This window comes from Tiliqua scincoides, chromosome 1 (genome assembly GCF_035046505.1).
Source record: "Tiliqua scincoides isolate rTilSci1 chromosome 1, rTilSci1.hap2, whole genome shotgun sequence".
NCBI lineage: Eukaryota > Metazoa > Chordata > Lepidosauria > Squamata > Scincidae > Tiliqua > Tiliqua scincoides.
The window spans coordinates 138002054-138012182 of NC_089821.1; the positions used below are offsets into that span (position 1 = coordinate 138002054).

The 10129-nt window shown below is 46.4% G+C and overlaps 1 pseudogene; it reads right to left on the reverse strand.

Moving 5' to 3' along the window:
* Positions 1 to 8331: 8331 nt before the first annotated feature.
* Positions 8332 to 8449, reverse strand: LOC136637093 (5S ribosomal RNA; annotated as a pseudogene).
* Positions 8450 to 10129: the final 1680 nt, after the last annotated feature.

Consider the following 10129-nt stretch of genomic DNA (forward strand, 5'->3'; position numbering starts at 1 on the left):
GCAGGTGCCACTGCCCCCTAACCCACATAAGAACATAAGAACAGCCCCACTGGATCAGGCCATAGGCCCATCTAGTCCAGCTTCCTGTATCTCACAGCGGCCCACCAAATGCCCCAGGGAGCACACCAGATAACAAGAGACCTCATCCTGGTGCCCTCCCTTGCATCTGGCATTCTGACATAACCCATTTCTAAAATCAGGAGGTTGCGCATACACATCATGGCTTGTAACCCGTAATGAATTTTTCCTCCAGAAACTTGTCCAATCCCCTTTTAAAGGCGTCTAGGCTAGACGCCAGCACCACATCCTGTGGCAAGGAGTTCCCCCTTCGTGGGCCCAATCCACTGTCCTCCTTGCATTGTCCTCCCTCCTCCCTGCCTCCCTCCTACAGTCTTACCTACAGTAGTGGGCATATGATGTCTATGTCTGTGCAGAGCTGGCTACTCACTGCTTCCAGCAGTGTCCAGTCTGCATGCTTTGCTGTGTTGCTTTTCATGAACATTGCACAGGCCCGAGGTGAAGCCACAGTTTAATCTGACATCTGAACTGGGCCCAAGAGCCACAGAATTCTATCCTCATGGTGCGGTTAACACCCCTGGTCACTTGGAGGTGATTTTTACTTGCTACAAATAACCATAAGAGAGGCTCGTTGAAAATCTGTTTCCAAATAGCCGCCTCATTTCCTTGGACTGAGGGACAGGCAGGACTTGTAAAGTATGGGAAGCAGCAAGAGAACGCGAGTGGCTGAAAGGATTTCTGATATGCATTCATGTACAATCATGAGATTTGAATATGGGTATAATGCTTTGCAGAAACCAGTTCTGACATTTCAGACATCTGGTTTGTGGCACATGGAATTTACAAGAGCTGGCTTGAGGTAACAGGCCTACTCAAACACTGTGAGGAATAGCATTTTGGGTGGCCTAAAGATTTAGCCAGCATTGTTGAAGGTGATTTACATTTTTAAACTGTTGCAAAAGAAATGTTGTTAGAATATTTGTATTTAACAATGAAGATATGATCTATGAAACATTGCACCCAAGTTGAAAAACAAGTAAGCTACAGTATGAGTCTTCTCAAGGGTTAATAGGTATTGCTCTATTAGGTATTACACTAGTGCATTGAAGAGGGGCCCTGTACCCTTGCTGATAAATCTTATATGCAGACTCAAAGAATAATTGTGTTAGTTTCTCTAAATTTCTCAGGCATATCCATAACCCAAGCAAACTGCTGAGTGTTTGTGTGTAGTGCTTTGCACAGAAGAAATGCTGTGTTTTGCAACAATTAATTTTGCAGAGGAAGCAGCCTGTTTAAAGACGCCTGAAGCCCTAGCTAAAATGTGTGTTGTTTTTCAAGGCCACCAGACACACAGTTGGCGAGGTTGGCTAATAAACAAAACAACAATGCAAAACCCTCAGCCTGGTGGGGTTTGCTGAAGAGAGAAGAGAGGTAACATGAATAATGCTTACCTGCCAGGGGTGGGTGAAGACAGTAATTGTTTAGCCTGCAGCAGAGCTCTGCAAGGGTTAAAAATGACAAAGATATTAGTTGAAGAGCGCTAAGATTGTTTGGTTTGAAGCTTTCAGCAATACACAGACTGTTATTTACCGGACTTGGTCGATTTACTTCTTAATGCAATAATGACCTGTGAAATGAAACGTGAGCTAGACAATTGTCCCTCATTGTTTTCCAGTAAAACATCCTTTCATACCCCATTAAACCACCATTAATTCCATGTGAAAGAGAGGCAGGCACAAACACACACATCTTGATTTTTCTCTTTCTTTATCACGAGAGTCCTTTTCTTTCCTCTGTTCCTCTAAAATGGTTACATTTACTCATTTACAAAGGGTGAATTTTAGAGTATAAGATTAAAATAATCCATGTTACAACCATATTAACAGTGATTTGTGTCCATTTTAATGTTAACTCACTTGAACCAGTCAACATTTGATAGATCTGTGCTAAAGACTTCATCATAGTCATGATTGATGGGCATCCACAATATTTTAGAAGGAAATCAGCAGTAAGTTAAATGGTAGCTACACATGACCAAGGTAGTCATGGTAAATAAGGTAGATTTTCCATTCATCCTATGTGACTGATACATTTAAGAACACAGAAGTTAATGGTACAATCCTACCCTGTGCTGGAACAGGCACGCCAAGAGGCTTGCGCTGTATTCAGCGCAGGATAGGGGCCCGAAGTGGTTCAGCCAGAGGCAAGGTAAGGAGCCTTTGGCACTATAGGTCTCCTTGGACTTGCGCCACCTCCTTGAAGCCACTCTGAACTCCCCAGGAACGGGAGTTGGGATCCAGCATAAGTGCTGGATTCCAGCCCCGCCTCCCGCTCCCCGCCCACCCCTGGGGCCGCCCTCCGCCCAGGAACGCCTCCCTCCCACCTCCTCCCTGCCCACCCCAGAGCCTTGCATCAGCCCAGCCAGGCTGACGCAACGCTCGCTGAGGAAGCCTGGGCATGAACCATGGGAAGATCCCTTTAAAGCCTTAGACCAGGGCTTTACAAACTGGGGCGTCGCAACACCCCAGCCTGCGGACCCTGCCCCTTAAGGGGCGGGGGCAGCCTGGATGTAGGGAGAAGGGAGTGGCATGATCCCCAGGATCGCACCGCTCAGGAGGGCTGCAGGGGTTTGGGTACACGTACCCAAGTCCCTGCAGCCTCCTGGGGGTGCGGGGAGCCCGGCACGATCTGCAGCAGGGCTCCCCGCAGCAGTGAAAGTAGATGTGGAGTCGATTGCGCCCCGCCTCCGCTAAAGCAGAAGTGGAGCGCAGTCGCTCCGCATCTACTTTCACTGCTGCGGGGAGCCCTGCTGCAGGTTGCGCCAGGCTCCCCGCACCCCTGGGAGGCTGCAGGGACTTGGGTATGTGTACCCAAGCTCTTGCAGCCCCCCTGAGTGGCGTGATCCTGGGGATCGTGCCGCTGCCTTCCCCCACCCCTGCTGCCTCCCCCCTCCCGCCCACGCAGGAACTTAGTTGGCTCTCATACTGTCCCAGAGAGTTTGAGAACCACTGCCTTAGACGCACCAGGCTCTACCAGCCTGAGTTCTATAAATCTCAAGTGGCTTAAATGAATATGAGTGTGAGCCAAATGAATATCAGATGGAAGGTTCTTTAGGAGGGAAGTCCAATCACTGGATGCCTAAGGCAAAGTGTGTCATTTAATTAATTTTATATTAAATAAGAATCTTGGCAATAGAATAGCATTCAATATGGTTACTCATTGTTCTATTCAGTCTTAGGACTTAATTGGAAAGGAATACAATGTGGCCACCTTGCTGAAATTAAGTTCCTCCAGCGACTCAAGCCTGGCCCTCCTGCAGAACTCAAATGACATCCTTAGGCACAGCAATTCTCACTCTGAAAAGACTGTCAGAATTATTGAAAAGTGTCATGGATTACCAATACCTTTGGCAGGGATGAGAAAACCCACTGTGGTTTGACTCGAGTTGAGTCCCCAAGTCACTGCCCCCCACGACTCAACTCGAAAAAGAGTCATAACGGGGACACTTTCCAAGTCACCCTTTAGTGACTTTAAAAGACTCAAGTTGCCCCCCCTTTAAAAGCCCACTGTGGAAAAAACTGGGCTGCTGCCGGTGTGTGTCTCGGAGTTCTCTTTACTCACTCGCCTGCTGTCCCTGCCCATCTGTAAACAGGGTGGGAGGGACAGAGACAGAGCAGGAATGGAAGTGGAAAGAGGAGGGTCAGGAGCAGCAGCTGCAACGCTTACCAAGACGACCCAATCCTTGCAGCTCTACTCAGAAGTAGTCTCTCTGCAACCAGTTATTCAATGAGGGTCCCCCTCCCAAGTAACAACAGAGCCATGCTGTGCAGAGTGATCACTATGAACTCCTTCCCTGCCTCAAATCTCTCCCTGGGCTGGGTCATCCCCTTTAAAAAGCCAACTGTGCAAAAAATGGGGCTGCTGCCAGGCTGTGTGTGTGTGTGGGGGGGGTTTTCTCTTTAACTACTCCCCTGCTGCCTCCTTCCATCTGTAAACAGGGCTGGAGGGCTGCATGAGAGCCGGGACAGAAGCAGCAAGAGGGAGGAGAGTCACAAGCAGCAGCTGGGAGGCCTATCAGGATGACCTGATCCTTTGCAGCCCTACACAGAAGTAGTCCCACTGTAGCTGATCATTCAATGAGGCTCCACCCCCATGCTGGCTCCTCCTCCTGCCCTCCCTCAGCCAATGGAAATATGAGAATGCTCATCCTTTGTTCATCCTTTCCTTCCTTCCTATCAGAGACAGGAAAAGGGAGCCCAGTCCCGCCTCCCCCCTCCTGCTCATATGCCTGCCCCTGCTTGCCCCACAGGTTTTCCATGCCACAGAGACAGTAAGCAAGCACACCCAAACACAGTCAGCAAAAAGGATGAGTGCCAAGTCAGGGTGGCCCTGACTTGAGTCTTTTCAGAGTTTTCCACACACACAACCCAAATCACACATTTTCATGACTCTAGTCCGAGTCACTGACTTGAGTTCCCAACACTGACCTTTTGTATGCATTACTGATGCTTCCTTTAAATCAAACCCCTGTGTTTATGGAGACAGATTGATATGAAAGGGCAAAAACTATTCAACAACACAATCTGCCTTTACTTTCTTGTCCACATCCATTTTCTCATAGTGCTAACTAGTGTGAAACATTTCCTTGTAGCATCCACCTTATTTATTTTATATTTTTCTACCCTTTCATTCCTCCATAGATCTCAGGGTGGCATATCTGTTCCCTAGGTCCTCAAAACAACCCTGTGAGATAGATTAGGTTGAAAGAGGGAGAGCAGTCCAAGGTCATCCAGTGAGCATCAAGACTGTTCAGGGATTTAGATGCTAAGGTACTTCCCACCTGAAAAATTCCTTGTGTCTTACAAAAACTCATTGGACTTCTCTTGAATTCTCAGATTGCTCCTTGGGAGGAATCCTGGAATTCTCTTTGAATGTCCATGTTTTGAAGCTTTGGTGCCAATTAGTTCATGGCCAAAGATCCTCCTCTGTTGCCAAAAATAATTTCTTCAATGACTTCCTTCTTCTGTGGAGGAAGGAAATATCGGAAACATTTCAATGGCTATGGGAGTGGCCAGATTGTGGGACAGCCTCTGTTTTAAAGTTTACCTTGAAAAAGCCACTATCTTTATTTTTGTAGTGTCCCCTATAAATGTAATTCCTACCCCCCCCCCCATCTAAGAGCCCCAGCATTGTGATCTTTGCTGCAAATGCTGAGATAAAATTTTTTGGCAAGTTCTTGACAAAGTTCTGGGCTGACTTGACAAGTTCAAGTAGGCCCAGCACCAATCCCCCAGAGTTTGTTCTATTAGCCAGAATCTTACCTTTTGGGACAAGATGTGTGACTGGGTACTGGCTGTACACGGGACAACTCAAGGCATCGATCGTCTTCTGGTCCTTGCTGGCCCTCCCTCTTTTGTACATTATTAACTAAGGAAGGGAAAGGATTGAGGACTCAGATGATCTCTCATAGATGCATTGGGCAAAGTTCTGCACTGGACTTTCTATGGCACTCCCTGCCTGCCCCCAATGATGCATTAGGGACTACTCCTGCCACCAGTACTATGGGTTGTTATCCCAGCCATGTGGGCTTTCTGATGGACATTGGCCTTCAACCAGTGTCCAGTCTGGCCAACCCCTGATGCCAGCTCTGAGCTGAAGTACTGCAGGCAGTTATGAGGAGCTGGGCCTTTTGGGCTGTGACATCAACTTTGTGCAAAACCGTCCTGCGGGAGGCTCACCTGAACTCAACACTGAATGTTTTTAGATGCCAGGTGTCAAAACCTAACTTTTCAGAGGAGACCTTGGCATGGTTCAGGGGTGTTTCATTATTTTCTTCTTCTACTGCTTCACTGGGACTCTTGTTCATCCCTTTTGCAAAGAGAGAGGTGATTGCAAGAGAGGAGATTCCAGATGGACATCAGGAAGAAATTCTTGGCAGGCAGGGCGATTTGGCAGTGGAACAGATTGCTGAGGGAGGTGGTAGATTCTTCCTCACTGGAACTCTTCAAACAGAGGCTTTACAGGCACCTGCTGGAGATGCTCTACGAGGATTTCCTGTCACAGGCAGGGGTCTGGACTAGATGGCCTTGTGGGTCACTTCCAACTCTATAATTCTATGAAATCTGTTGTTGCTATAATGAATTTACCTCGCTTGTTCTGCTTTTTTATGCTGGTATTTCTGCTTGGTTTTGATATTATGGTTTTGTTACTGGTGCAGTTTTATTGTTTTAAGCCACTCTGGTTACTTTTGAAGAAGTATAGTGTATCACACTTTTTAAAAAAATGTAGAAGAAATGAGGTTGATACTGATTCTGTTCAGAAACATAATTCTCTGTGATCTGATGTAATGGACAGGGAACATGGTTTTTCTTCATGGCTGTAGCCAAACCTGTAAAGGTCAAGTTTTTGTGCAATGGAATCAGGCGCATCACTTGTTTCCCTGGGATATTGTGATGTGAACTTTTCATTTATGAGAACTTGGCTGCCAATCAATGTAAAAAAGTCAATGAAACTTTTTTTTTTGGTTGCACAGGTGTTGCCAAAAGGAATTCAGAGATATAGATATTATTTCAGTTTGAAATAAATACATTCAGAATGGAATCAGCTTCTTCTGATTGGGGTTTAATTCTCTGTCTCTGCTAATCATGGCTGACCACAGTGAGCTGGAGGCTAGAAAATAAAGTGCAAGGATAAAGAAAGGGAAATCGGTTTTATTGTTCTTGTTGTGAGATTTTAAAGAAACATGGCATGGAAAAAAATGTCAGCAAAAATCGTGACCCAAATCGCTTTATAAAAGAAATGAGTTCATAAAAGGTACAAACAACTTGGAACTGCCTGCAGGCTGTTGCATGTATAGGGTAAGTTTCCTAGTAATTAAAATGCACATAAGCCCAATAGTAAACAAGGATATATTTGAAGCCTGGAAAAGAGTTGTGCAATGATCAGCCTACTTTCAAGGGTATCACTTTTTTTAGGGGCTCATCTGAAAATACAGCCATGGCACAATATAGGCTCAAAATGTTTTATATTTTCATTTCTTGTAATAATGATTTCACTTTTGTGCATTTTAATTTCTAGATTATTTCAGTATTAGAATTTAATAATATCAGAACTGATAAACAGGACATTTATTAGGTCTTGTGAATAGAGGAGAATAAGTCTTTGGGTGCAGTTAAAACACCCACTGCTTATTTCTGGAGCCCACTCTCAGAATCAGTCTCCATGCTTAAAAAGAAAATAATTCTCAGTGGGTTTTAATACATATAACATTTAAAATGCCAGGAAGAACAAACTTGGTGAAAATGATGTGTTACAGCCGGGTTAAGGTCTTCCACTTTCACTGCCATAACAAAGTGCCAACAAGACTTTGATTGGAAGTCTGATGGGGAAATCTGAGAACATATGGGAAGCTTTCCAGAGGCCACTGTTGAGCTTCAGTGTAAGTACAAAATGATGCTCATTGGGAAAAAAAAATCAGAACTCCCCAACTTCGATGGGTCTAAAATGACTGTGACTACTCAGAAAGGAGGGCTTGGAGTCATTGCGGAAGGTTCATTGAAAAGTCAACACCGTGTGCTACTTCTATGAAAATTACAAATGCATTTTAGGAATTATTAAGGAAATATTTGAAAATATCCTGACCCCTCATCATAGCCCTGTGATAATAATGACAATGCATTTGTATAGTGCTGTTTGAATGTGCAAAACTCTTCAAGTGTATTATCTAGTTGCGGTCATTACAACAATCCTGTAAAGCGGGGGTGGCCAACCCATGGCATGTGTGCCACTAATGGCACACTGACACTTCCTTAGTAGCACACCCAGAGTCACAAATGGCCACACCAGCTGACACAGGGCTCCATGGCAGCAAGTGCACAGCGCTTCTCCTAGCATGAAGCCCAGAAAAGGAGCAACACGGTTGATCAGAGGCTCGGCAGATCACGTGGGCTGGTGAAACCATCTGAGCTGGTCCAGAGAGAGTCAGAATAAAGTGAAGTGGCACATTCAAGAGTCTGTAAATAAAAAGCGGCACGTAGCTTGCTGCCCGTTGGCCACCCCTGCTGTAAAGTATTATCTCCATTTTGCAATTGGAGAATTGAGGTTGAATTGAGAATTAGGTGGCTTGTCCAAAGCCACCTAATGAGTTCACCTCAGAACTAAAATTTGAACCAGAGACATCCTGTTTCACAGCTCAGTCTCTTACAGCCCAATCCTATGGTACTCCAGCGCTGTGAGGTATGGTGCTGCTGAAATGGCCACCGCTGTATCCTGTGGGTTGGTTGGCAACCTTCAGTCTTGAAAGACTATGGTATAAGCCTACAGCACCTGGTATTCCCAGGCAGTCTCCCATCCAAGTACTAACCAGGCCTGACCCTGCTTAGCTTCCGAGATCAGACAAGATCGGGCATGTGCAGGGTAACAGTTGCTAGGCTGGGGCTATTCAGCAGGCACAGAACTGAAGGGACACGAGTCTGGTGAAGCAGCTTGGGAGGGGGCACTGGATTCAGTGATTCTGCTGCCACCCCATTCCCCCTTTGGGGCCCAATCCTTCCTCTGTCCTCTGTCTGCCCAGTTCCGCCTTTCCCCTCCCTCCCCTACCCCATAAAGCAGTGGCACTCAAACTTTTCCGGCCAGTGGCTCACTTGACCCCCGAGGCTGTTGGCCATGACTCCCCATCATGTTCCTGAGGGCTGGAAGTGACATCATTAAACAGAAAGTGGCCAGAAATATTTACTATATTAGGAAGCATTTTATTTGGGGAGGGAGAGGAAAGCAGGAAGGTTTGGAGATCGAAAGTGGGGAGTGGAAGAGGGAGGGGGTGGAAAAGAGAGATTTCACTTTGGTGAGAAGTGATCCCAGGCTGGGAACTAGGAGGAGCAGTGAGTGTTAAGGACTGCAAGCCAAGCAAGCTCTCTCGCGGCTGAGCAACTCCCGTTTCTTCTGCTTTAAAAAAAAAGCGCAGATGATGAGCAGAAGACGGGCTCGTATTCTGCCCAGGGGTGTGACTGTATCGCTTCGAGAGGACATCCTGCGCCTCCCCTTTGAGTTCCTGGGGCTGCCCTAAAGAGCTGCGCCTCACAGTTTGAATAACACTGCCAGAAAGCCTCCCCACCAACTGGTGGGAATACTCACTACCCAGTGCTCCAGTCCCATGTCATCCCAGTGCTGAGGCTCAGCATCAACTGGCGCTGGTCTCTCCACCAGCGTTGAGTGTCTCCCACAGGCAGGAAAGAGCACTTTCACTGCACCCAGTGCTGGTGATGCGAGCTTACAGCTGGTGCTGGACACCTTAGGGTTGGGTCCCAAGCTTCTGCACTACACCAGCTAAAATGGATATTATCTTGCTATAAAAATTAGAGAGAAAAATCTGAAGTGGAATCATTGAGGTATCAATCTAAAGGGAGACAAGAAAGTACTTTATAGAATTATGAACAGTGTGGCGATAAGGCATTGTAATGTTCTTTCCCAGTCCTAGATTCAGGGCTGGTCCACAACCTCCCAGCACCAAAGACAGTTTAATGCTGCCCCTCCAAAATTGGTGATGTGCGAGCCTCTGTTCCTCTGCTCCTCCCACTCTCTGGATTGGAAAAGGAAGCAGGGAATGGAACAGAACAGGAAAAGTGAAGGAGAGTGCGGGGCTGGAAGTAGGAGGAGGAGGAGCAGCAGTAGTGAAAACAAGTGGACAGATGTAGATAGGCTCCTCCTGCCAATCTGTCACCTTGGTTTCATGGAAGGGCCCATGCTGCTTATAATTTGGGGTCATTTAATGAAGCTGATTGGCAGAAGGTTCAGGGCAGAAGAACAATGCAACCCTATGTCTACTAAGAAGTAAGTCCCATTAATGGGATTTGGGGCCTAATCCTGTCTAACTTTCAAGCTCCAATGCAGCCTCATGATAAAGGAACAAATGTTCCCCTACCTTGAAAAGTTCTCTATGACTGCCCCTCTCCCACTGCAGGATGCAGTGCATGTCCTGTTGCCACAGCTGCATCAGTGCTGGAAATTTGAATAGGTATGGGCCTTAATCCCAGTTTAAGGGGATGAATTTGCAGCCCAAAGGAAGTTGTTTATGCAGTGCATTGTTAGTTTATGGATTTTTGATTGCAAGTTG